The sequence below is a fragment of the Musca vetustissima genome, unplaced genomic scaffold, assembly GCF_032173495.1.
Source record: "Musca vetustissima isolate MV318-11 ecotype Yass unplaced genomic scaffold, APGP_CSIRO_Mvet_v1 utg66989, whole genome shotgun sequence".
NCBI lineage: Eukaryota > Metazoa > Arthropoda > Insecta > Diptera > Muscidae > Musca > Musca vetustissima.
In genome coordinates, this window is record NW_026888749.1 from 63,685 (window position 1) to 87,223 (window position 23,539).

Consider the following 23,539-nt stretch of genomic DNA (forward strand, 5'->3'; position numbering starts at 1 on the left):
CAAATAATGGAGAAAAAAATATCATTTAACAATGAAGAGATAAACAAAATGCCATAAAAAACAAATTTTGAAATAGAAAAAAAACGAAACGCAACGCAACGAGCTAAGCTATCAACAGCAGACAAATAAACAGCAACCAGTCAAACAACCAACAATTGAGGACTGTTGCTGAAATCTAGGATAACGACAGCAACAGACTTAATGGTGGTGGTGGCATCAATTGCATCATTGCAATCGTTTGGAATAATAGCAGTCAGCAACGCCACCTCCACAAGCACTCTCATCACTTGCATATGCAGAGATACACAAATACACCATATCCTGCTGCCATCATCATCAGCAACCCCCTCCATCACCATTGTCATTGGCATACTAATACACAGATAAACACTCCCCGGTTGCTGAGAGTAAATAGAAAACAATGGTAAAGAATTTTTGAAATGAATGGAAAAATAAGTCTTATCAAGGCAACTCACGATGTATGGCGAAGGAGGAGGAGGAGGAGGAGGATACAAAACCGCTGGCTGCCACTTGACAAAAATAAATGTGCACTCCAAGATATGTGGTTGTGATTGCATCCAGAGCGCAGTGTTGTCGTTTGTATTTGTGTTCAGTCACTTTTGTATCGCTTTGTTGAAAAGCTTAAAACGTGAATATATTGCATTGCAAATAATACACCCTGCCTGACTAGCTGGCTGGCTGACTATCTGACAGAGTAAAATATTAGGTGGGATATATATCTAACCGACGACTATGTGAAAAATAGCTAAAATATTTCGTTTGAATGTATGCAATGCAAAGCATGCTCGTATTGTTTTAAATTTGTAAATGTAATGACTGCTAGTTGCATTATAATACTAATTTATGTCAGTTAGTATAATAAATTATTATTTGGCTTGTTTCTATTCCTCTAGCTCTAAGTCAACTGGGGAAAAATTCACCCTAATCGTCTTATTTATATTCATACTGTGACAAATGTGAAATTGTGTGTATAATAATATACGAATGCATAAAACCGCACGTTTGCTGTGGCAACTGGTACTGAATTTAAATGCAAATATTTGGAAATGCAATGAGAAGCATTCATAAGATTACATTTCGGGAATCTAATGTGTGAAATTGTGTCTGTTATATAACAATGAATGTTAAAAATTATGTTTTGTGTTTGTCATACAATTTGTAGCAAAAGTCAATCTCAAGACATTCTTCAATTTGTATAAAATATAAAAAATACTTTAAATGTGTATTATAAATCGTGTGTGGTCCCAATAATTTGAAATACCACAAACTATTGCTTATAGACCCATCACTCAATATGTGTATGGTTATATATCGACAAGCTGAGCAGATTTATCTACCCCGCAGTCTATTATTCACCGAAGAACAAAGAATTCTTAATACAGTTTCGGTTCTGGCCACGTGTGGACCAAAAACCGACTCTTATCTATACAATATGCGGGGCAGGAAGAATACAAAATGTGTCTTTAGTGTCTGTGTTTTTATGATTTCTTCGGGAAAGGGAGAAAAAATATTATCGAATGTATGTGGTCGAATATTAACTAGTATTTTATTTTAAACCAGTAAGTTTGTTGTACAAATTGACGACACATAGCAGTGGGAAATGTAGTTGTCTGCAAATGCCTTCTTGACCACGAAGTCGGGCACCAACGAAACGAACTTCTCATTGAGTTTGTATCGGTGGTAACGTAAGAACTTCGAATTGTCACAAGAGGCATTTGAGTATAAAAAGGTTTTTTGTAAAGAAGCAATAAATAGCTTCTGGGGAGAATATCCCAACAAAAAACTAACGGAACTAATGAGGATCAGTATCGAGATCAGAAACTATAGTCTTCCCTGCCTTACCCCAAGGCGGATAATGCCATACATTCTACACTAAAAAATAGTTGGGATTCAGCCTGACTATTTTGCAAAAACGATGAACTATACGACTTTATTTAATATGCTTCGGAATTTTCGATTTGGGTCAAATATGCACCGTTTTGTTGTATCATTTGTTGTCATTTTTAAAGTCCCGCTCTCCAATTGCAAAAAACTCTGGTAGTCGATTTTTACAATCCTCCCTAGATACCAACTTTTTAATATTAAATAAATTTTTCAATTCGAGAATAAGATGATAATCGCTTGGTGCCAAGTGTACTGTATGGCGGATGCATTAAAACTTCCCAACAAAGCTTCCGCAGTTTCTGACGAGTCACTGTAGATAGCGTTATCCTGGTGGAACACGACAACTCTTCTGTTAGCCACATCTGTCCGTTTCTGGTAAATTGATATCTTTAAAGGGTCCATTTGTTGACAGTAGAGATCAGAATTTAGCGGTTGAGCATATGGTTCAGTCCCACCAAATGCATAGCAGAAACTTCCCGGCCGTTAGTTCTAGTTTGGCCACCGTTTTAGGTGCTTCAGCGCTCTTTGACCACGACCGTTTTCGCACAGGGTTGTTGTATGTGATCCATTTCTCATCTCCAGCCATCATATGTATAAGAAATGGATTTATCTCATTCCGTTTGGCCAAGGCTTTGTAGATGGAAATTCGATCCATCCTACTTTTTTTCTGTTAAATGGTGTGTCACGAAAACATCGAGATTCTTGATGAATCCAGCTTTGTGTAAATGGTTAAACCTGTTTCATTGTCGTTAGTCTGATGGCATCGAAATGGTAAAATAAAGTCCAGTTATGGTCAAGAACGACGTTTTAATCGGCGAGGTTGAGATTAATTTTAGAGTATAAAAAGGACCGAAAACTTTATTTTTGTCAGGTTTTCTAGTCGCGCTGGAGACCACTATTATAAACAGAACATCACAATTTTACACGAAGATGGAAACTTGGCCAACTAATTAGAATTGCTATTTTGGTAATGATTGGTTAAATTAACCGGGACTTTTGTGTGTAAAGTAATAAAATGTGAAAACATGATACCAAAAAATGCTGTTAACCTCTGATCGGTCATGAAGTTGCAAATATCGTAGTATATTGTCCACGCTCGGAATATATATCCGTAGAAAGTTTGAGTTTAGTGGTAGTTGTATAGGGTATCATATAGTCAGCCCCGTCAGATTATACTGGACGGCTCACTGTTTTTTTTTTTTCTTAAAAATTTGACAAGGAAATTTCAACGACCAATTATTATCAGGGTGCCAAGAATGATTAAAATACACTCTTTCTCACGAATGCTCACGGGCGAGAATTCGAATGTTTTCAATTTATCGAGAATGATAACGTTGTTGTATGCTCTTATTCTTTTGTAATGTGTGTGCGAACATTTTTTGGTGAATGCTCGTTTGGTAAAGAATTTATCGCCATAAATTCATTCTTAAAATGATCACAAAACGAAAATAATTTACTTTGAATCATTCGCGAGCGAATTTTTGCGCACTCTTATTATTATATTATCACACAATAATTTATGAATGGTCAAAGAGGGATCGTAAAATTCTGGACTGGGAATATATTAAGCCGTCGATTGATTGATAGTCATCTATTCTGGCACTAAATACGAAATTGATGATGTTTATCTTTACATTACTTTGAATTTTAACCTTAGTTATAATCTCCAGTTCCATATGTTTAATTGAACGTCATTTCATGTTAATATATTGACATATTCAATGTTATATAAAATTTCAAATATAAACAATATTCCCAAAAATATCAAAATTTAAATTGGCCTCATGTCATTTTCAAACCGTGACCTGCACCAATATAAAAGATTTGAAATACATAACATTTTGCAAAAAAAAATGGGTCAAAAATCTACTATGAGAAACCGTGTTGAAAAGCAAAATAAGCTACCAAATTTGTAGCTGTAAAAGTATCCATGATTGAATTATTGTTTTTTTTTTTGGCATCGACAATTTTTCCGGCAGTTTATTTAGAAAAAGTTACTGAATTAAAAAAATAAGATATTTTTAAATTATTTCGTTAAAAGGCAACATATCTACATTTAAACAATTAAGTATTTTTAAAGTATCACCACTTTCCTTCAGCATACTGAGTTTAAAAATAAACATAATTTTTATCACTTCACATACATAAAATAATCCATCGAATGCATGCAGATAGTTTTCCAATTAAATATTTAAAAAATTATTAATTCATTCATGGCTGCTTCATCCAACAGTCTATATGAATATCGCCTTTTCCCGCAAGGTATTAAAACAATATTGTACACGAGGCGTACAGCTTAACCATATCAAAGTCTACAGTTCATGTCTACAGATTTTCACAGGATAATAATGTCACTTAAGTATAACGTAATTTTCCTTGTGGAAGGATGTGTATAAGACCAATATGTATGAGAGACATACATAATATATGGCACACCAGACAAAGTATATCGTTAGTAAGGGCACATAACTGGAGGGTATAATAAATGTGGGTTATATTTATTAAAAAATACATGGAAAAGTATGTTAAGAAGGTATATTTGGCATGTGTTAAGAAGGTTGTTTGACAGACTTTATGATAAAGCTAAAAATGGAATGATAAATTAAAAATCAAATATTTTTGAAGAAATTCTTTTATATTTAAGACTTCGGGGGTTCTCTGATTGATTTTGTAAAACTTGTCACTTTAGACGTGACTTCAATTTACCCAAAATTAGTATTCCTACATAGGCCCACAAAGCTGACACGTACACCAGGTGTCACAGGTATACATGATGTATATGGTGTCAGCCCTTACTAGCTTGTTATGTGAATATGTATTTTCAATTTTCCTTTACTCTTCATGTCATTCATCAACAGCAGAAACACACCACTGGCACTGGCTGCATCCACCTGTGACTGGCTGCCTAACAAACTCAGCCTGTCTGATAGTTTTAAATAAAAATCAATGAAGCACTAACGTACGACAGGAGGAGTTGTGTGTGTGTGTGTCCTCCCCCTCCCGCTCAGAACAATTGAATGTAAAACGCAACAAATTGATGGACAACTGATAGATGAGAATGTAACCCAGTAGCTCTGATGATATTGGTTTTTTGTTTCATCCATTGCCTATTACCTGTGCATGTTGTTCACTCTGCAACCATATTCCCACAAATGGCTGTTGCACATTTTGTTATTTGAACCTTGGACATATTCGATATAATATGTATGTAGCATACTATTGATGTAATAGCACCCTTGTTGTTGTCGTCGTCATCATCATCATCATCGGTATGGACAACATGGGAATGACATGTATTACAGTGATTACATTCATAGATTTTGTTGCGGCCTAATACAAATTTGTTCTGTGGGCCAGAACGGGTGTGGTAGGTTTGGGTATGAGGGGCCTTCTTTTCAACATTTAAATATTAAAATAGAATTCGTATGTACTAATTAGGAAGACATTGTTATTTGGCATTAATATACAATGCTAGTTATACGTTATGGTTTTGAGCTCTAATTTGAGAGCTTAATACCCACAACATCACGAAATTTTACTCGGGGAAAGATATATATATATATATAGTCCGATGTGGGAGAGACTTTGTAATGCCGCATAATATGGGTCCTAGACCTACCTTTTAGTATATGTTTTAAAACAGTTATGGTCGATTTGTAGCTCCTTGGCGAAGTTACGACTGCTAACATGACGGACAACTTCAATAATTTCTCCGATTTTATCGACATTTTCTACGACCTGCCTGCCTGTGCGAGGTGCATCTTAACCATCAAAAATTCATGAACGGAATCTACGAAAACCTAATATTTAGTGGATGAAACGGACCAATAACTTTATTTTTGTCTGTTTTGTGGTTGTTGTAGAGGACACAATTATGACCGAACATCACGTAATTTTACGCAGAAAAACGGGTCTGACCATAGAATAAGCATGACTGTTTTGATGAAGATCGGTCAATATTAAGCGAGTCAAAGAGACCAGACATTGACCTGAGAAGTTGATGTATATGTGATATAATATTGTTTGGTACTACAATTACCTTACAAGATGTCGGAAATGTCACGCTGATCGCTTTGAAATTGTACATTAATTTGCGGTTATGGTCAAGCACGACGCCTATGATTTTCGGTGATATTGAGATGATATTTAGGGGTGCAATAAATCGAAAACTTCATTATTTTTTAGATTTTCTAGCCGCTCAAGAGATGCAGATCGATCGGATGTGGTAAAATACTTTATACGGCTATTTAAATGATGATCGGTCAATATTCCGGAGGTCAAATCAACCACAACCTAAAGTGATCCAATTAAGAGGATGGTTCGGAATATAAATTCGCAGAAACTTTGACATCAGCAGCCCCGTGCGGCTATACTGCTCCCACACTGGTTTTATTATGGGTTCTGCAGGGCGTTTCAATTGGGGTAATTGGACTTTGGTTTCAGTGTCATAGACAAACACCCAAGATCCGTCAGTAGTTATGACCTTTTTGTGATAATCGTGTGGATCGTCATTGAACATCGTCAACAGTTAGTGAGTGATGTCCATGCTATGTTGTCTTTGCTCAAAATGTATACATATTCGAACAACCTTCGCTGCAGTCGTAAAAATTGCTTCGCATAAGCGATCGATCGATACGATCATACCTTCTGTATGACACCCTCCGATTGGAATAGTTCAAGAAATATAACTGTTTTAATACCCTTCACCACACTGTGGTTCAGGGTATTATGTCTTTGTGTATATGTTTGTAACAGGCAAAAATAATTGAGATAGACCCATGGTTCCTTTTGAGAATATGCATAGAATCACTTTCTGAATCGATTTATGCATGTCCGTCCGTCCGTCTGTCCATGTTAAATTGTAAACAAAGTACAGGTCGCATTTGTGATCCGATTTGGATGAAATTTGGTATATGTCACTTATTTGGCCCAAGGACGAACCCTATTGAAATTGGAGAAAATCGGTTCAGATTTAGATATAGCTCCCATATATAATTTCGTCCGATTAAATGCAAATGGTCCCTATATATCTTTTGATTTGCACGAAATTTGGTATAGCCTTCTGAATTAGGTCTAGAACGATGTGTTCTAAGTTTCGTGAAAATCAGTTCAGATTTAGATATAGCTCCCATAAATAGTTTCGCCCGATTTTAGGTAAATGGTGCACCAAAGTCCCTAAAAATCATTTGATTTGCACGAATTTTGGCATAGTGTATTGAATTAAGTCTAAAATGACGTGTGCTAAGTTTCGTGAAAATCAGTTCAGATTTAGATATAGCTCCCATATATAGTTTAACCGTTTCAGATTTAGATATAGCTCCCATAAATATTTTCGTCCCATTTTATGTAAATGCTGCACCAAAGCCCCCTAATTAATTCGATTAAATTTTAAACAGTGCAGCAGGTGTGCGTCAACTTTGCTTTAAATCGATTTACAAAATTTAACATAGGTTGCAAAATGACATGTGTAGGGATTGATGTTAGTCGGTTTAGATATAGATAAAAATCACATATTTAAGTTCGTTCAATTTCATGTCAATGTTCCTTCTAAAAGGCGACGTCTGTTAGGATACATATATATAATATACCCAAAGTGGTGAAGGGTATCATATAGTCGGCCCAGTCCGACTTTACTACTTTTGTTACTGGTTTTTCGAGAGTAACTGGTATTTGATCTGTCCTACTTCCGACGTCTCGATAGTTGTTATCGGATATTTCGAATAAATGTAGTTGATATCGAATACGGCCAAACCAAATAAAAATACACCGATCAAAACAACTCGATATCGACTATCTTAATTTGCTCCCCATGACAATCATCATAACTGCCATCTCCTCAGCCTTCCGTATACGGGTTATACCCAGGGACCGTAACGGTTATAAGTAACATCAAATCAATTAAAAATGATTTTGTGACCTCAATAAAAAAATCCATTTTAATTTGTTTCCGTTTATGCTACAAATAAAACTCTGTCAAAATCTCCTCAAATGGTTTATATTTTCGATGGAAAAGTAACACTCTTCAAATATGTTTTATTTATAACGGAAAAAATAATAATTTTTAACCATTGATATCTAAGACTTCACATAAGAAATCTTCTCAGGATCACTTCATATTTTTAATAGGCTCGTCAATACGAATCTATTGGTGTATTACACGATAGGTGTCCAATGTGTCTAAAATGAAGAGATTTTCGTTCACACACTTGGATTTGCATTCAGAACAATGAAGAATCGTCAAATGCTGCAGTCGGTAATTTAATATAATGTTCTACACAAAAGTTAAACCAGTTTCTTTGATCCATAAATACAAAAAGCTCCCTGATCACAGGGTTAAATGGAGATGCATTGATGTTGGAAAATGCGCAAAAAAGCTTCAAAATTCCGGTATGATTATATGGGAATTATATCACAACGTGGACCTATATACCCTATTTGCAATACGAAACATCGTAAGAGTAATAGCAATGTCAGCGGAACAAACAGGCAGACTGACATATCTAAATCGATATATAATGTTATTGTTATCGGGAATATATATACTTTTTGGGTCTCCGACGAATCTGTCAATGTGTAGCAAATTAAATGACCTTATGGTGAAAATCAGACCTCGTATGTTACTATCCGCGTACACCCATTCCTGATATATGTACATTTTGGAAGTTTTGCCTTATATGATTCTGGACTAAGTGTTGTGCATTTTCAAATTGTAATTAGTAGAAACAAGTTTATCTAAAAGGCCCCTCAAACAAGTTCATAACTCCACATACTCCCTACATTCATCAATGTATGCAATAATACCAGCAACCACTACTTAATCTACATGAATTCCGCCTCCTCGACAGTTAAGACTATCATCGTCACAACCAGTTGTACAAGACTTTGCCGGTGTGTGTGTGTGTGTGAATGTGCACGAGTGAGTGCAAATGGTTCAAAGTAAAGAGTAATTGGTCGAGCCTTATCGATGTGCATATAGAAACATTTATACCAACACATGTAGTACACCCATACACACATGGTATTTAATAGTATTGCTTTTGGCCTGTATGTATAACATTGGTGGTGGACGGATTGAAAAGGGAGAAAGTAAAAACAAATACTAATGGATATAACATTGTACGAATGTGTGTGCGTTCGTATGCACTGGAAATGTAATTATTTACCATCAGTTGGTCAGTTCGTCTTTCATGGTTGATGGTTGAATCAGTGTGTGCATATTTTATTAGTCATATGTGTGTGCATGTATGTGTTCCCTCTCGTTTTTAAATATGCATAAGAATTCCATTCGACCATGTTTGTGCATGTACATAAACGAATCCATTAAAAGATACCACCAATACGATAGGGATAGCATAATATCCTGAGACTTTTTGTCAATAATCAAACTAATTGCAAGTGAGGTTTTTTTCATTTGCTTGTGTAATGGTATGTGTGTGTGTGTTTTTCAATTTGACTGGACATACATGTGGGACACATTAGAGATTGCACATTGAGTTGTCAAGAGAATATGAAGTTTGATAGATATAGTTATTGATTGAATTTAGAAATTGTAAAGTCATTGATTACCACAAGGTGTAGTAATTTCATGAAGTAATTAAGGTATTATTTAAATTTGTTATATAATTGATTTGAATTTATTATCGAAGACAAAATATGATGTTATTTTTATGTAAAAGAAAATTGGGAAATACGACAGATACAAATCTATGTTATATAACCGCCGTGAATGACATGCATTGGAGCATTTATATGAAATCGAACGTATATATATATATATATATATATATGAGTTAAATGTGCAAAATTACGTCCCAATCGGCCATACATTGGGACTTTGGTTTCCTATCGTAGAGTTGCAGTTTCATCTAAATCTCATCCATGGGCCAAATAAATGTGCTTTTCCAAATTTCCGTCTAGTATAATTCAGACCGAATTAAACGTACTTGGAAATTGGTTCAAGAGATGGAACATTAAAATAAACTCTGAGAAATCCAGCCACATAACTTTTTCTTTGCGAAGAGGAGATTGTTCACCAGTCTACATAAACAACGAGACAATTCCTCGACAAAATTCTGTAAAGTATCTTGGGATGATATTAGATCGGCGCTTAACCTGGAAACCACATATAAAAGCTAAATATTCTACACTGAAAATTACAAGTCGTTAGCTTTACTGGTTATTAGGGCCAAAATCAAAACTGAACCTAAACAATAAGCTTAAAATTTATAAAGTTATACATAAACCTATATGGACATACGGTATACAACTATGGGGAACGTCCTGTAAATCAAATATTAATATCATCCGAAGATTCCAATCGAAAATGTTGAGGATTATAACAAAGGCCCCATGGTTTGTTAGAAACAGTACAATTTCAAGAGATTTGAATGTAGCACCTGTAGAAGAAGAAGTATGAAGACTAAGCGGTAGTTACGCAAGAAGACTCCTAATTCATCCTAACCCTTTGGCAAATTCTTTACTAAACAATGATGACTATAGAAGACTGAAACAGAAACATGTATCTGATTTATATACTTAGCTAGTAATAATATGAAATACTATAAACTTAACGTTAAATCAAATTGTATTTTTGAATGAGATTATCATATAATATTATGTAGGTTTTAAATCTGCATAATTTCTGTTATAATGTACTATAACTAATTTGCTTATTGTCTTATATTTAGATAGATTGCAAATAAAGAGAATAAATAAAAAAAAATGCGCCAGAACTTCGTTTACAAAAATACATAGAAAGAAATATCCCCTCAGTCTGATATATTCCCCCAGCCTATGATATATGTAGAAGTGAAGTTACCTGGGGGACTCGGGCAACTGATATGAAGTATACACATGGGTTTCATATGTAGTATGGTTTGAAGAGGTCTACACTATTTCTGTCTAGTGTTGAGTGGAACATTTTATATTAAATTTGTAATAATGCAAGGATTGGTAACAGAAAAAGTTGACTTATGTAGCCCATCTTCTATTGGAATGATTTTTTTGGTAAAATATTGCGTTGTATAATCAATAATAATCAAACTTCATTCAAAATTCGGACCCTCAGTCGCGGATTTACCCGAAGGAGTGGACCGATGGGTCCCATCTTCTGACCATAATTAGAGTTAGTTACGATACTAAGATGAGAACATGTTGGATGAAATTGGATATTCGTTTTAAAAAGTTTAACCCTTTATGGATTTAACAGCAGGACTAAACCGATGGGTCCCACCTTCTGACATAATGCAGACTTAGTAATAATATTGTGATGTGCACAGTTTGGATCAAATAGGACATTCCATGATATTGATATTGTTTTTTAAAAGTTTCAAAATTTTTTTCCATTCCCCATTGACTGTTTCTAGTTTAGACAAAATCAAACATTAAATTCGCTTCATATTGGATTTAAAAAATTTAAAATTTTGACACTTTGTGGGGCAGGTACTAGAAGGAGTGGACCGATAAGTCTCATCATACAAAATTTATACATGCGTGGTTGTGTAAAGTTTAGTTCAAATCGGATTGTCGGTTCGCTTGATAGTATAAAATTAGTTTTCAGCAATATTTTCAAAATTTTTTGAAGAAGGTACTAGAAGGAGTGGATCGATATTTTCCATCTTCGAACTTGTTTTAAGATTTGAAGAAATATTACGCGTACACAGCTTGAATGTGATTGGTCACTCCCTTCGAGACAGACTGACGAGCATAAGATTACGACATAAGGCTGAGGTTTAAAACCCATTTCGAAGTACTTTAAATTGCGTTCAACGTGAAATTGATGGGCCATTCAGCGTACAGTCTTAACTTGGCATCCGATAACATCTTTGTATTTCCCATCAAGAACAAGACAATCTATGTTGCCGATAGTGTCGGGGTGAAGCAAATTTGTATTAAATTTATGTTTCAAATTTCCTATAGTTTGTGGGATAGGAACCTGTGATGATAAACCTATATAGTCACTATTTCACTAGATCTACGATAAATATAAATAAATAGGTCTGTCAAGTTTTGAACACAGATGATATCTCATAAGATTCAAATCATTTTGTGGTTCCATCAAAAAATTGACCATCTTTGGGGATGGACCGGAAGAAGTTTATTTTAATTTTAAAATTGAGTGTAGTGTTGGTAAAAATATAACTATTTGTTTCATATAAAATATACAAGACCCAGAAGATGTGAACCATTTTGACCATACAAGGTCAAAACGGCGAAATTTGTGGGGGAGGAAGTCGACCAATGGGTTTCATTCCCGGACTTGAGCAAGATTTGGTAAAACAATTAACAAAGTCAAGATAAAAAATTAGTGGGACCTCTGCGTTTATTTACAAGCATTGATCCGTTTTCTGGGGAGAATTGTCCCTTTCCAAAAACTTGGAATTATAAATTAGAGCCTTCTCTGCTACAGAATGCGGCTGCAAACATAAAAAAACAAAAACAACATTTTTTTTATATCGGGGCTATGTCAATAATTATATAACTTTATTTAACACGCTTCGGAATGTCCTATTTGGGCATAATATGCAACGTTGTATGATTTGTTACGATTTTAAAAGTAACTTCATAATGCCTCACTCATAAAAATCTTGCTCTCTATTTCAAAAAAAAACTCTAGTAGTCGATTTTCACAATCCTCCCTAGATGCCAAATTTTTATCATTAAAGATATTTTGCAATGGAAGAAGAAGATGATAATCGTTTGGTGCCAAGTCCGGACTGTATGTCGGATGCATTAAAACTTGCCAACCAAACTCCCGAAATTTCTAGCTGGTCACTGTAGATGTGTGTGGCCTAGCGTTGTCCGGCCTTCTGGCCGTTTCTGGTCAATTGCTATCTTCAAATGGTCCAGTTGTTGGCAGTAGAGATCACAATTTGGCCTTTGGCCATCTCCAGTCACCATCCGTTTAAGAAATGGGTCTATCTCTCTTTCCGTTTGTCCAAGGTTTCGCAGATGGAAATTAGATCCACTCTATTTATTTCTGTTAATTTGTGTGGCACCCACACATCGAACTTCTTTTTTAATCCAGCTTTGTGTAAATAGTTTAAAACAGTTCTATGGTCAATTTTTAGCTCCTGGGCGATGCCGGTCTACGAATCTGCGAAACCAAAATTGCACATAATTGACTGTTACAGTATCGGAACCATAAACACCATTCACAATTTTAGCTGCTTGGCTTCTATTTTCGCCTTTGTCAAAGAAAAACTGTAAAATGTACCGAATTTTCTCTTTTTCACTTCCATTTTAACACCCTGTAACTCACAACTGAATGTACCAACCAAAAAAACAGCAAAAAATATAGAAGTTCTCTTTAGCCAAAACCCGTCCTAAATTCCAAATTATGTGACGCTTTATCCATAACTGTGATACAGGCCACAGTTATGGACAAATTATAATGTATAGGCAGAAACAAATGTCTAAATCGACTCAGCTAGTCGAGGTATAACGATCGGTATGCTAAAATGTGGTGTTAGGATCAATATTTCGCGGAGATACAAACTCTTGGTGTAACACAAAGCTATGATGCCCGTACAATGCAACGGCCCGACAAGAGATAGTAAAAAAATCATAGTTTTTCTAAACTTTCAAATTTATTTACACCTTTTTAAAACGTTAGAAAACAACGATGTGACGTGTCAATTAAACTAAAAAAAAATTTCAAAAATGCTCAAAGTGCTGTAACAACACAACTATTACACATATCACTTTTTGTGACAATCGAACAACAATTGCAAATATTATTGCATGATAAAATCCTCAAAATTCGTTCACAAAATATATTCAAATATAAAAAATATTTTATATTTCAAAGCGTATGCATGTCAATAAACAAATGAAATATACAAATAAAAATTCTAAATCACACAGCCAGTCAAAAAATCAGACACTCATCGGATCAGACAATCAACAAAAAAATATTGCAAACCATAGATTTAAGATATAAAATTTCAAATTTAACACATTGTAAAATGTGTAAAAACCTGCGAGTGTGTTCTTACGCTGTATGCATTTTTATTTGTGGGTTGAATAAAAATGTATCGGGGGTATAACGTAGTGGCACTAAACTAATTAAAGTTGGTTGAAGTCCTCCAATAAACTCATTAATGCGAGATAGGAGGAATTCATGTAGAACGGCAAGCGTTTGGTTATGGATATTGCGTTGTATGTATATATTCTGATTTTAGATGCAAATGCACACACACACACATACAAAAACTCAGGGTGGAATCGGTTGAAAAGTTCTGTGATATCAGGTAAATTTTAATTGCATATTGGAATTGTAAAAGTGGTAATTTAAAAACAAGTTGTTAGTGTACTGGGTACGTATGCGTCATATTTTTGTGTGTGTGTGGATTTACAGCACTGAACATTACTTATACGCCACGTGGTATGAGGTGGTATTGCGATGTTCGTGGATATACCATGTTGCGTGCTTACAGATTAAAAATGCACATAACCCAATGTGGGAGTTATTCCAATTGCAATCGAGTGTAAAGTTTTGGTTTGTTTTATTGATGTTGTAAAAGTTAGGTTATAATCCATTTACTGCTCGTTAAGAGCTGATAGCCAGGGGCAAATATAGAGTTTTATTGGAGAAATTAAAAACGAGTTGTTAGTAATGCCGTTGTAAAAGTTGTACGAATAGTACACAAATGAGAAAATACCATGATACAGTTTTACAGGATTCAAAAGTTTTCTTAAATTCAAAAACATACAATATTTTTGTTTTAACATAAATCCGTAATTTAAAACTCTTTAAATCGTATCGGATTTCATTTCACCCAACCACACAACTATTGAAATGTAAATGCAAACACTAAATCACATTTGTGGTCATCGAAAAACATACTTTTGGATAATTTGTAAGTACCTGGCATACATTGTTAGTTTGTAATGCAGCACCACCACATTTATTCGCTAAAAATCAATAGCAATTTTAGAGTTTGACCATCAATTCCTATCCGCCAGAGCCACCACAAATAGTCTGTGCGTATAACTATATATTTTTGGGTGTAGTAGAATATTATTGTTTTCAATTGGGATGATGGTTACCACCGCACAAAAAACAGAAGCTGTGTGAATATTTTTCAGTTTACAAAATTGCAAGAACATTTGAATGTACCAGCAGCATTGTTACCCACATGCGTAACAATATCTAAATTGAATTGAAATCCAATATGGCACGCAACTCTCATTAGGAACTAGTGGGAATTTCATAAATGTTACCAATTGTATAATTGAACAAAAACACAAGTGAAGGAGTAAAGAAAAAACGTTATAAATGGTCTATATTAGATACAAAAATATATGTGGGTATTGCATTCGATAGGGTGTTAGGTCCAGCTTGAACATTTTCTGTATATTGTAGTTTAGGGTTATTTTATTTTATATTTCTCGGGTAATAATACAAATACGAGCTGTCGAAACCAAGAAATCAATATTTATTACAAATATTTTTTTTTAGTTTACATATAGGGAAGACTGGGGCACCTTCGGCACTTTTTTTAGAGCTCTATATCTTAGTACTTATTCAACATATATAACAACTTTATGGCTGATTATAGTCCTCGGACACTTAACTATAAAAAATAGTACCAAAAATATATATAAAAAATGGTATTAGTTAAAAAATTTTACAGTTTTGTAAAAAAGTCGTTTACATCTCAAGTTCGCACACACCATCAGAAATAGGGGGTTTCTATCGCATTTTCGTCAATACAAGCACGTTTGATCTTATATATGCAATATGGAGCCATATTAAAGGATTAGTTTTAAAGACAAACTCAAAAACATTTTTAGGAAATAATATTGCACAATCTGTATATGGCCGAATGTGCCCACTTTAAAATGCCGAATGTACCCCGAATGTACTTTTTATAGTTTTTTTTTTCATTTTTTTCGATCAGTTTTGTAAATTTATATTTTATATTTTTAAATATTTCTCTAATAATACACATCGTAGTTAACCACTTTTTAATAATATTGTCTTAAAAATTTAAAAAGTTTTAAACACGAAATACTTAGGAAATGGAATTGAAATATTACAGAAACATCTATAAAAATACAAAAACCTATATATCTAAATAAGCTTATTAGCTAGAAATTTCAAACTTTGTGTCAGTTATTTATTTCGATATTCGATACCTATGTATCGAAACTAGTGATGTACGGTGAGAGCTTCATATCGAAAACGCGATTGCCGAAGGTGCCCCGATGCCGAAGGTGCCCCAGTCTCCCCTAACAGTATAAATAAACAGCTAAAAGTATATATTTGAAGAGTATTGTACTGTGCTATTTAAGATGTGTCACAGTTAGAACTGCAACGACAGAGTATGGCCCAAAATATTCCAATTTATTTCACATTTAATTTTTACAATATTAAGGAGTTTGGATCAGAGTTCGACCGAACTTTAAATAGCATTCCGCATAAGGACGATGTAAAAAATCCAGAATAACGAATTTTCCAATCGATGAGCCTCTAATTTGGGATTTCGTTGTTTTGGAGCCTGACATACATGAATGTAGGACATTATCAATAGAGCCCCATATTTAGGTTCCGCACAATTTTTCGGTGTTTTGAGAGTTTTAGATGTATTTTCAACCTAAAGGATTATAATCTGGCATATTTTGTCTATGGGGGCTGACATACATCTGTACAGAAAATGTTCCTTATTGGTGCATGTTTTGATGTTTCCCCCATATAAAGTTACCGGCTACTTCAAGATATTACCCGCATTTTCCACACAAGTCGCTCTAATTTAGCATTTCTATTTAGACTATTATGAGTATAGGTTCACAGCTCTCCATTCAAACATCCTGCCAAAATTGTGGTATTTTAAATGTGCTTATCGCATTTTCCAACGGAAAAGGCTGCATTATCTGTTTTGGATACGATCATATTTCTTCCCAGAATACTTTCAACATTTTTGTAATTACATATAGAGGTCCCGCTTAATTATACCCTACACAACTATGTTGCCATAGTATTATAGCTTTGTGCAGCCCCATGAGTTTGCAACTCCGCGAAATATTGGTCCTAGACCCACTTTTAAGTATACCGATATATCGACTAGCTGAGTCGATCTAGACATGTGTGTCAATCTTCACGAAATTTTGCATGTAGGATAGTTCCGGCCAATGAAGACACGTAAAGATTCGCTAATATTTAGGGGATGAAATGGACCAAATACTTAATTTTTGTCGTTTTTTTTCTGGTCGCTCTAGAGGCCGCAATTATGGCCCAAACAAGGGAAGGGAATTGGGTCAAAGAATAAGCATGCCTGTTTTGATAAAGATCGGTCAATATTTAGTGGGTCAAATAGACCCTGACTTTTGTGAGAAAAATGACAAAATTTGTATTCTATAGCGTATATATTTACTCCTGAAAGACATAGACCCGAGAAGTTTATAGTATATCCAAGAGGAGTGGTTCGCCTTTAAATTGATACCAATTATATTGTCGTATGTACTCGGATGTGGGAGTTACACGTAAACATTTACAGGTGTTTACGTATTCATTATTATTTAGTAAACCATTATTACACTAGATGGCGGAAATATAGCGCTGATCGCCTTGAAATGTTCCATGAGGTTCTAGTTATGGTCAAGGACAACGGCTACAATTTTCGGTGATGATCAGATAATAATTTTAGGATGTAGTGGACAAAAAACTTATTTCTTTATGTTTTTTCGATTCGATCTATAATGTAAAAGTTCTATTATGTAAAAGTTCTTAACCTAGTTTTCCAATCGAAGTTACCGAAGTTAACTATGTTTGTACTTGCTTTTATACCTTTCACAATAAGGTGGAATGTATATTAAATCTGCCATTCCGTTATTCTTCATCGGAATAAATTTCTATGTCGACTTACGCCGAATACTACTCGGATGTTTGGTATTGTAAATGGGATATATCGGTCCACGTTTTGGTGTATCCCCCATAAAATTTTTAATATTGAACAAATTTCAGAGTAACCCTAATACAGCTTATTTATATGGCATAGGGACGAATGAAATTGGGAAAACTCGGTTCAGATTTACATAGAGCCCCCATATACAGTTTGTCCGAATTTTGGACGAAATGGCGCACCAAAATCCCAAGGATTGTTCGATTGATACACAATTTTGCACAACATATTAAAATAGGTCCATATCGATGTGTACAAAGTTTTGTGGAAATCGATTCAGATTTAGATATAACTCCCATATATAGTTTCGTCCGATTTTATCTAAATGGTGCACCAAACTCCCAATATTTACCGGATTAATAGAAAATTTTGCACAGCGTACTGACTTAAGTCCAGTTCGATGTCCGTGAAGATTTGTTGAAATGGATTCAGATTTAGATATAGCTCCCATATATAGTTTCATCCGATTTTATGTAAATTTTGCACCAAACTCCCAAGGATTGTTCGATAGATACAAAATTGTGCACAGCGTATTGAAATAGGTCCATATTGATGTGTAAAAAGTTTTTTTCTGGAAATCGATTCAGATTTAGATATATATACCATATACAGTTTGGTCCGATTTTATCTAAATGGTGCACCATACTCCTAATATTTGATCGATCCAAACAAAATTTTGCACAGCGTACAGACATAAGTCCATTTTGATTTCTGTAAAATTTTGTTGAAACCGATTTTATCTAAACAGAATCTTGCACAGCGTACTGAGTTAAGTCCTGTTTAATGTTTGTGGAGTTGTTTTTGAAATCAGTTCAGATTTAAATAATTTCCATATATAGTTTCTTCCGATTTTATACCAAACTCCCAATACTTGTCCAATTGAGACAAAAGCTTACGCAGCATACGGAGTTAGGTCTTGATAGACTTATGCGAAGTTTTGTTTAAATCAGATCAGATTTAGATATAGCTCCAATATGTATTTTCGTTCGATTTTATGTAAACGGTGCACCGAAGAGCCTACGTTTATTCTGTTTACGCGAAAATTGGCAGAGGTTAGTTTAGAGTGATGTGTATTAAGATTGCAAAAACCGGTTTAGATTTATATATATCTCCAATATATATTTTCTTCTGATTTTATGTAAATGGTACACCGATGATCTACAAGAGATAAAATTGAACATCGTACTCTGATGCAGCATATCAAATGGTATATGCCACGGTTGCTCGATTAGGTCCAACTTTACATACATACATAATTTTGCTTGGTTTCATACAAATGGTACACTAAAGAATCCAAGTCTTCCCGATTCCACAGGATCTATAGGATATTGTATATATTAGCATGTCTTGTAGGTATCCAAATGGTGAAGGGTATCATATAATCGGCCCGTCCGACTTTTCAGCTTTCCTTACTCTTTTTGTATTGTAATAGGGGAGTGCTTTAGATTTGTCTGCTTGAATTTCCGATTTAAAATGTTTTCTGAATTTTAAAAATGTTGCTTTTCATTCAGATTTTTTTTATGTTTGTATTTTTCTAAAATATATAAAGAAAAATATCAAATTAAAAAAAATCTACAGCGGAGGTGCTTAGGGTTTGGCCAACACTGTACATTCAAGTCATGGGAGACATTCTTTCTCAATCCGCGAAATTGATTAAGTAATGAATCTGAGTTTATGTATAATTGTTTTCCTAGTTGTATACGCTTTGATATGAAATTAATTTTAATACAATGCAATGATAACACATACGAATGAATATTTTAAATATATTTTCTGATTGAACTGTATGGCCTTATCATGCAATTGAAAGGTTATGTCAAATTGTGAAAACTCGCAGAACTTCCGAACAAACTATTAATATTGCTTTATCTTTTTGTTGGTTAATATCAAAGTCTGTGACTATAATGCCGTTTTTTTTTTTACTTTTTTGTTTTGTTGTTTTAAAACGTAAATTCCATTTCCTACTACACTTTTTTGTGTCTTTCCAAAAAAAATTGTTTTTTCTTCTTTGCACTTTTTTGGTTTTGGCCATAATCCAATTTCCAATACGTAAAGTGGAGAGCAAAAAAATAGAACTTGAACTTAATGCGTATTGCACAGCAATGATAAATATGTCAAAAACTTTTACACTTTGCCGAATGAATTTATGGCTACGAAAATGCTCTTAGATGCTCGAAATGTCAAAAGCTGAGCAATAGGAAGTTTTATTTATTTGCAAATAGGATTTTCCATGTATATATATATATATATATATATGTGTGTGTGTGGACAAACATTCGAATCAATAAATGCGCTAGGCTAAGATGAGCAGAGATAGGAAAGTATTTGGCGATTTAAAATTATTCTCAGAACAATAGCACTGAAATTAAAGAGGGAGTTGGGTATTATTACCGCGTAACCGTCATAAGACATGTTTTTTACATTACATTTGCAACACATCGAAACATTTTTAAGAATAAAATATTCCTTCGATCTGTATCTCTCTGATAAAATCACGATTCACATTGCAATATATGAAAGAGAGCTTTGAAACTTTTCGAATAAATTGTTAGTTTTTGTTATTATGCCGCTATATTTATTTCCTTGCTCTTGAATGGTGTAAATCAACTTAGAAGGTAATCTTTAATACAAGTCCATGTTGTCCTTAAGCCTCATTGGTAATCGCATATCCATCAGAAATACCTTTCCATCGAAAACAACTTTTTTCGCAGACAATTTGCACCCATATACGAGTAAAGGACCTATAACAAAAGCCTTTGCAAATAGTTTTAAATAGCTTTCATGCAAGGATACTGCCTCCTTTAGGGTATTTCGGTGACCTGGGAATATTTATAACCTACACAACTATTTTGTCAGGGTATTATAGCTTTGTGTGGACCGAAGTGTTTGTAACGCCGCAAAATATTGGTCGTAGACCCACTCGACTAGCTGAATCGATCTAGACACGTGTGTCCGTCCGTCAATCCGACTGTCTTTTTTTGGACCAGTCGTCACGAAATTTTTTATGTAGGAAGTGCTCTAGCCAAAGAAGACCCCTATTGTTTTTTGAAATAATCGGTTCTTATTTAGGGGATCAAATGGACCAAAAACTTTATTTTGTCTTTTTTTCTAGTCTAGTTGATGAATAGCGGTCAATAATTAGCGGGACAAATGAAGAACTTTTGGAGAACATAGCTACGAGATTGATTGATAGTATATCCAAGAGTAGTGGTTGACCATTAAATTGATACCAATTAAATTGTTGTATTTACTCTGATGTGGGAGTATTCTAAGTTATACTACACAGATGTCTATGTATTTTGATATGATTTATATTAGCGCGGATCGCTATAAAATTTTAACGGAACATAACGGTTTGGTCAAGGACGAGACCTACAAATTTCAGTGATGATCAGATTATATTAAGGGAATGGAATGGACCTTATTATTGTATTCTTTCCTTGTTGCTCTAGACGCCTCTATTCTAAGGCAAAAATTAAAATTTTTACATGGATAAGGGATTTGGCCAACTATTTATAATGGCTGTTTTAATAATGGTCGGTCAATATTGCAGAAAAAGGAAATGTTCACCTCGATCGAGAGCATGCAAATATCGTTAAATATAACCCAGACTCGGAGAAAATTATTTTTTGGTAGTTTTGTAGGGCATTATATGGTCGACCCCGTTTGACTATACTGCTCCGCTCACTAATTTCCAATTGGGTAGGGATTCTAGGTGGGCAGAACAGATCTTCGCAGAACACTTTCGACATACTTTCATGTTCTGACTTAACTCCCATATAAATATTCCGGTTCATTTAAAAGAAGGTACTAGCTACATTTTCCAAACGATGCGATTAAGAGGATGCAATATTGGGGAAAAAGAAATCAATTATTTTTCGATACATGTCTATCTCGGGTCTATGTCATTCAGTGGTAAATATATATGCGATAGAATACCAATTTTGTAATTTTTCACACAAAAGTCAGGGTTCATTTGACCCGCTAAATATTGACCGATCTTTATCAAAACAGGCATGCTTATTTTTTGGGCCGATCCCCTTCTCCATGCAAAATTTCACGATGTTCGGGCCATTATTGCGGCCTCTGGAGCGACCAGAAAAAGCGGAAAAAATAGTATTTGGTCCATTTCATCCCCTAAATATTAACTGATCTTTCCCAAAAACAATAGGGGTCTTCATTGGCCAGAACCCATCCTACATGCAAAATTTCGTGAAGATTGGTCCATAACTGTGACCTGTATCGCGTTTACAAATTATAATGGACAGACGGACGGACGGGCACACATGTCTAGATCGACTCAGCTAGTCGAGATATGACGATTGGCTGGGTCTAGGACCAATATTTCGCGGCGTTACAAACTTTTGGGGCTGTACCAAGCTATAATACCCTGAGAACATAGTTGTGTAGGGTATAAAAATATTTTGCTGTTTTTTGTTTGGTGCATTCAGTTGTGAGTTACAGGATGTTAAAAATTGAAGTAAACAAAGTGAAAATTCGATACATTTTACAGTTTTTCTTTGACAATGGCGAAAATACAAGCCAAGCGGCTAAAATTGTGAATGGTGTTTATGGTTTCGATACTGTAACAGCCAATTATGTGCAATTTTGGTTTCGTAGATCCGCTCAGGAATTTTTAATGTTAAAGATGCACCTCGCACAGAAAATTAACCGATTTCAAGATTAACCAGAGATTTACTACTCTTTTATACCTCAAAATATCACATTAGCACCAATTCGATGATAAAAACAACCTAAAACATTATATAATAGACCATCATTATATGGGGGTTACATCGAAATTTTAGCTAATATGATTTCCATTTTTTATAGAGCAATTTTGTAATCGTTGTGAGAAAAGAATCGAAACTCCTTAAAATATCGTAATTCCAAGGAGTAGTAGCAATACATGTGCAAAACTTCACAGATCTATGTTAAGAATTGATTAAAAAAAATAATTTCATCAAGAATATATTTCATGAGTGTCCGCTGAACATTTACAGGCATTGCAAACGTAATTGCATATTTAATATACACTACATCTTATGGTGGAGGTATAACCATTAATTAATTCTATTTCAAATTTAATTTTGCTTTTTATTACACATCCTTATTTGCAATCAATCGATTCTATCCATTACTTACAATTTATTGCATTCATTTATGCATTTCCTGCAGTGATTTACATAAATCTTATTCTATACTTCGATATTTTCTTTTAATCAGTGAATTGCTATTTCTACATGGCCCAGAGGCTTTGTAGAAAAACAAAAATTACTACGATTCCTCAAGACAATATGATATAAAAAATGTGTCCTGCAATCCCCTTTACTACTCTTAATGGATGACATTTTCATTACGAACTGCACAGACAGAAGGACCAAACCTCTTGCTCTCAAACACATCCCCAAAACCCTAGCATTTCATGTGGTTACAATTGATTGTCAGTGTATGTGTGCGACTTGATTTACATTTACCAGACCCCCAAAATCAAATGAAGCATAAAACTCACAAATGGAAATGCAAATCATCCTGTAAAATTTTCCCTCCTTTCTATTCCAACAAAAATGTTAGTTGAATGAAAAAATCGAACTTATCCGTATTTGCCAAGATTCCAATATGCCATTGAGAGTCAAGTCAAATTGCAGTATGACGCATTTTAGTCAATGCGAATGGTCGTAGAGTATTTGGGAGAATCATCATTTGGATTTCCTTACGAAATTTAAATC

At 34.4% G+C, this 23,539-nt stretch overlaps 1 protein-coding gene across 1 annotated transcript in view; it reads right to left on the reverse strand.

Moving 5' to 3' along the window:
- The window catches only part of LOC133336583 (frequenin-1), a 54,992-nt gene that overhangs the window by 21,606 nt on the left and 9,847 nt on the right, over nucleotides 1-23,539 (reverse strand). The window lies entirely within an intron of this gene.